This window comes from Lontra canadensis, unplaced genomic scaffold (genome assembly GCF_010015895.1).
Source record: "Lontra canadensis isolate GAN:19392208 unplaced genomic scaffold, GSC_riverotter_1.0 scaffold1532, whole genome shotgun sequence".
NCBI lineage: Eukaryota > Metazoa > Chordata > Mammalia > Carnivora > Mustelidae > Lontra > Lontra canadensis.
This window is the reverse complement of record NW_022632516.1, coordinates 4,667-10,579: the sequence shown is the minus strand read 5'-3', so window position 1 is coordinate 10,579 and position 5,913 is coordinate 4,667. Positions and strand designations below refer to the sequence as shown.

Here is a 5,913-nt window from a genome sequence, read left to right as displayed (position 1 = left end):
TTCACTCATCTGTATTATTTACTGGGTCCCTATGGATATTTTCCTGCACAGTCTCTCCTTTGTACTTTCTTCGTAGTTGTCTTAGAATAGGTTCTGCCAAAGTGGAACTTGAGAATGGGATTTGTAGACAAATGCTTTATTGGGGTATTCTCTAAGGAGAATTCTCTAAGACAGACATTCTCTAAGACCCAAGGAAACAGGATAGCACATGGAAGAAGCTAAGCAAATATGTTCTTGAAGTTGGAGTAGACCATCTGCCTGAAACCACAGGAATTGATAAACTATGAGGGGGTAACCCAGAATTGTCTTCCTTTGAGGCATGAGTGTACTCCCATATCAATTATCCACTGGCAATGGGCTACTCTTCTTTGAGGAATGGATGCATCTCAGGGAGGAGTAGCTCTTATGAGCTGAGAGTAATTCTCTGAGGAAGAGGACAGCTATGGACCTTCAGTATCCAACACAGTGATCATCGAAGTTTTCCCCAACTGTTAATGGGGGGGCTGGCTCATGCACCAGCAGCATCTTCTCCATTAAGCAATCTTGGCCACCCTCAGTACTTTACATGTGGACTACATGGGACCCATTCCCCTTGTTAGTTGCTAGTCCAGACCTCTCAACAGGACTTGCATATCTAATTACCACCATATCAAAACTACATTTATACATTTCAAACATAATCCTTTTCTAATATCTTTAATCTTCCTTTGGTATTTTAGATCTCAGAAAGTGGAACTATATCCTCCAAATTTATCATGCCCAACCCAGAAGTTTGTTAGAGACATGTTTTTCTGACCCCTAAATTGAATCCAAAGTCAGTATTTATTGACTGTATTTTGAAAATCTATCTTAAAAGTATCTCTACATTCACTGTCATGTTCCTAGTCCAAAAAGGCATCATTTCCCACATGGACGATTGCCACAGACCCTTGTCTATCTCTTCACATTACTCCTGATCCCTCTCTGCAGAGTATTTCTAAAGCCCATCTTGCTCCTCACCCATAGCTTTTCAAACTTTTTCACAAGGGAGTTTCTAAGGACAGAGTATGTAAGATTCATGATGACAAGGTGTTTGTTTAGTTTTTGCTATATCACCAACTCTAAAATAATACTGTTTCAGTATAATGGGGCCTCAACAAGTAATTTTTGAGTGAATTACTTAAACAGAGTTAGAAATCACAACGACAGTGCCAGGGATCATCTCCTAAGCAACTCATGCCAGGCATGATATTTATAGTTATTTTTGAGATTTTATATTCATCTTTAATTTTTCAGATTTTTGCATTATATGTGTATACAATAATGTACAATCTAAAAATACATAAATATCTTGAATTACTTAGGATTTTAAAAGTTCATTCAAAGATCTGAGTAAAAGTTGTGTTTAGGTAGATGCTCCTTTTTTTTCCCTTTTTTTTTTTTTTTTTAGATGCTCCTTTTTTGTTCTGTGTCTAGGGTAACCAACACAATGAACGAACTCTTCAGTGTGGACAAGAAAGATTTACTGGTAGGATATGGCTTAAATGCCCCAGCAGGGCATAAAAACTCACCCACCGTTTTCCTTTTGCTTGATTTTTCTAGCCTCATCTCCTCCTGTTTCTGTCATAGAATTTACTGCTTTAATCACACACATATGAGTTTTAGTAGGATGAAATTCAGTCACAGGAGAATTACAAAATTAAAACTACTAGAAAGTCAAGGAACACAGTTTAACAGAGTAAAGGTATAAAGGTTGTAATAATGGTATGTCATTGTTAGAGTCAGTGCCTCTTTATTGGATTGATTTCTCTCTGTCCTAATAGGTGATAGAATGGAGTGATGGAGAGGGAATCCAGAACCAGGATGTTAAGGTTCATATGCTCTAGTACAACTACTTGTGCACATTGGAGAAAATTACTATCAATCTTATCTTCCATAAAATGAAAAAGATACACATCCTGAGTTTTGTTTTGAGAATTAAATGCAATTATGTGTCTAAAAGTCCTAGCAGTGCCTGGAATGTAGTAAGTGTTCAAGATATATTAGCACTTATCGTCAATACTAGCTCCATACTCCAAGCTAATGGCCACATATTGCTTTTAGGCACTTGTTTTCTGCAAACTATAAATAGAATGTATTTTTTTTCTTTTATAACACTTCTATTTCATGAAGAGCTTGACCTCTCTTTAGATATGTAGATCATTGTTGCACTGGACCTTCTATGACATCTGACTATGAGACTGGTTATAGAAAACATAGCCCCAGAATATACGAAGTTCTTGGTAGCTTAGACAAAGAAAACTGAAGCCATTTTAAGATTTCCTGGTGTTGGGACGCCTGGGTGGCTCAGTTGGTTAAGCGGCTGCCTTCGGCTCAGGTCATGATCCCAGCGTCCTGGGATCGAGTCCCACATCAGGCTCCTTGCTCGGCGGGGAGCCTGCTTCTCCCTCTGCCTCTGTCTGCCTGTGCTCGCTCGCTCTCCCTCTGTCGCTGACAAATAAATAAAATCTTTAAAAAAAAAAAGATTTCCTGGTGTTAAGGTATTTTATTACCTGGGAGCTTGTAAGAAAGCATTTTTGTTTCCTTATATTTCCTATGTAATGGATGTTGATTGTGTCATTCATATTATTTATGTATTTGTGTAATATCTCAGCTCCTGAACACAGAAAGAGTATAGGAGAGGATTTAGGCAGCAGTAATGTTAGAGGTCACCAATGACTATTTCTTCTATGAAATTTCCAATGGTGCCAACAATGGTAAATGAAGTTGTTTTTGTTTTTTGACCTTGGATTATGAGCAGAAGTAAAAATGAAGCATATTACCCTCATAACCAACCAACTAGTTATCAAAGCTCTACCTCATATCCAGTAAATTTGTCAGGAAGTAGCTTGCTTTGATTACAATGACTTTAGCTACTTTGTAAAAGTGACTGAAGTTTTAATGTTAACAGCCTTAAATTTTGTTGTGCATGGGGTCAAATAATAAGCATTATATAATGTTTTATGCCTGCCACTCCATCCACTGTACATTGTGTTGTCCTTGAGAATTATACAGGCGAAGAAGGAAACAGAAGGTAATATGGGGAAGTGAGAAAAAGAGTAAAATAATCTGGGGTCACAAAGATTCACAGTTTCCCTGAGGATTAAAACTAGAAATAGATTTATAGTTCTGTGTCAAAGACTGTCTGTGAAAGTTTAGATACAAGGGAGTCTCATAGCAAACCCATGATAAAACAAGAACAATATGACAAGAGATTTAAGAGGAACCAAGTTCAAACAAACATTTAAATAGATCCAGACTATGTCACATGTAGTTATTTTGGGGGTCAAGTGAGGGTAGTGATTTAAAAAAAATGTTTTTAAAGGGGCACCTGGGTGGTGCAGTGGGTTAAACTTCTGCCTTCGGCTCAGGTCATGATCTCAGGGTCCTGGGATCGAGCCCCTCATCGGGCTCTCTGCTCAGCAGTGAGCCTGCTTCCCCCTCTCTCTCTGCCTGCCTCTCTGCCTACTCGTGATCTCTCTCTCTGTGTCAAAAAAATAAATAAAATCTTAAAAAAAAATGTTATTTCACTGCCTGCCTCTCTGCCTACTCTTGATCTCTCTCTCTCTGTCAAATAAATAAATAAAATCTTTAAAAAAAATGTTATTTCACTGAAATAATTTGGGTCAACCAAGAGTTGACTCTTTTTTTGATGTTCTTCTGTCTTTGAATCTCCCAGTGAGATGCAAACTACTATATTCAGGCAGGGTACAGCTTTTATTATATACATGAGGTAACTGGATTTGAAGGTAACTTGTCAGGAACTCCATCTTGCATCTCCCTTGCCCTAATCCTTAGCACAGTGTCTGGCATGTGAAAAAGGGTTATATATTTGGTATTGATGAATGACAGGTGTCTTGTTATGAACTGGGGTAGGGAGAAAGTGAAAGCTTTGCAGCAACATAATCATTTTTCAAATAAAAGTATCTGATATGAGAGCAAAGTAACCTTGGTTCTAATGAACATGCAAGCCTTATTTTGTCTGAAGAAATATATTAATGACATTTCCATCCCCCATACAATTAGTCTCTAGACTGTGAAGAGTGCTTGCTTTATATACCCTCTACTGAGTGACGATAAGAGGACTTGTGTAGGTGGCTCTCAGGGGACACATATACTGCTATGGTGTCCTGAGGTGTGGCTCTGGTTGTAGATGTGACTTCAGCTGTGGTGGGTATAGGAGCACCTGCTGACAGCCATGCTATTTAGATCATGCTGGTCCTATGGATTCTACTTAAAATCTTTTAGTGTAGCTTAAACCTCTGGATTCATTTATCTCTGAACCTATGATTATACTTCTATGTTGTTTTATGCCTTCTGATTTATGTTCATTTTGGTAATAAATCCTCACCTAAACACAAAAAACTTTAGGATTTCAACCTCATCCCTCAGATTGAGCAAATCATTTTTTGAAAACTGGAAAAACAGGTAGCTTCCATTTTATTTAGAATTCAACATTTTACTCTTCTGTAACTGTCCTACATTGAAATAATTGTATTTTAATGTCTAATTTAGAAAAAAAAATAGTCTTATATTTCATTAATTGTCATCTGATTTGGGCATCAAGATAAGACTTTATTGTGGCACCTGGGTGGCTCAGTGGGTTAAAGCCTCTGCCTTCGGCTCGGGTCATGATCTCAGAGTCCTGGGATCGAGCCCCATATCTGGCTCTGTTCAGCAGGGAGCCTGCTTCCTCCTCTCTCTCTGCCTGCCTCTCTGCCTACTTGTGATCTCTGTCTGTCAAATAAATAAATAAATTCTTAAAAAAAAAAAAAAAGATAAGACTTTATTTTTGTTTATTAAACTCATTGATATTTATTTACATCTGTGGTTTTGTGATTGAGTGAAAATTTTCTCTTAATAGTAAGAGGTATACATGAAGAAAATGTTGTTTTGTTTTTTTTTTTTAAGATGGATTTATGTATTTGAGAGAGAGATAAAGAGCACGTGTGAGGAGAGGGGCAGTGGGAGAAAATCTTTCAATCAGATTCTCTGCTGATCAGGGAGCCTGACAATGTGGGGGACTTGATCTCACAACCCTGAGATCATGACATGAGCAGAAAACAAGGATCCAAATCTTAACCAGCTGAGACACTCAGGCATCCCAAAGAAGGTAGTTTAAATGATGTTGTTGTTGTTTTCTTTTGCAAAAATAAAACTTGGTTTTTACTGTAAATAGTTTAATCATTCATTATTGGGTCACTCACCTCAGAATGTCAAATATAAATTACTTATTGATTGATAAATAGACACAAGGAAACCAATGTAATAAATCAAAAGGTTATTAGTGGAAAAGGTGGTTTTACATGAAAAGTTAGCTAGAAATTCCTCCCTCTCTTTCTTCACCAAATCCTGGAGAACTACAAGATTTATAATTCTTTACTACGCTTTGTGCAGTGGCAGTATCATAGCCAATGAAGTTTATCTGAGGCATGATTATTGCTAATTGAAAACTTTTCCCAATTCTTTACTAAGTTGAAGGAATAGAATTGGAAAGAAAAGACCATGGGCTGCCATTACAGAGAAGTTATTAGTTAAGTGTCCCCAGCAGCCTGAGCAAAAGCAGGTCTGAGTGGAAAAGCAGGAGTTAAGACTTTCTTTTAATTTTCATAAACCGATCAGAACAATTTTTCCTTAATCTCATCAAACAGAATTCACTTTCTCTCCTTTGGGGAACTTATTAATCTGAATCATCTCACTGATTTTTCAAAGCATCCTATTGCAGTGATCTCATTTACCTTAAGAGAGCTAAACATCATCTACATAGCCACAACATCTTTCTTTCTTTCCAGCCCAGATCCCTCACTTAAAAGCAAGACTCAAACAGCTAACTATTTATATGAATTTTATATATCTCACAGTTATCTTACGTTGAGCATGTCTAAAAATAGTTTT

The 5,913-nt window shown here is 37.2% G+C and overlaps 1 pseudogene; it reads left to right on the top strand.

The window, feature by feature from the left end:
• Positions 1-5,403: 5,403 nt before the first annotated feature.
• Positions 5,404-5,530, top strand: LOC116863537 (annotated as a pseudogene).
• The last annotated feature ends 383 nt before the right edge of the window (positions 5,531-5,913 follow it).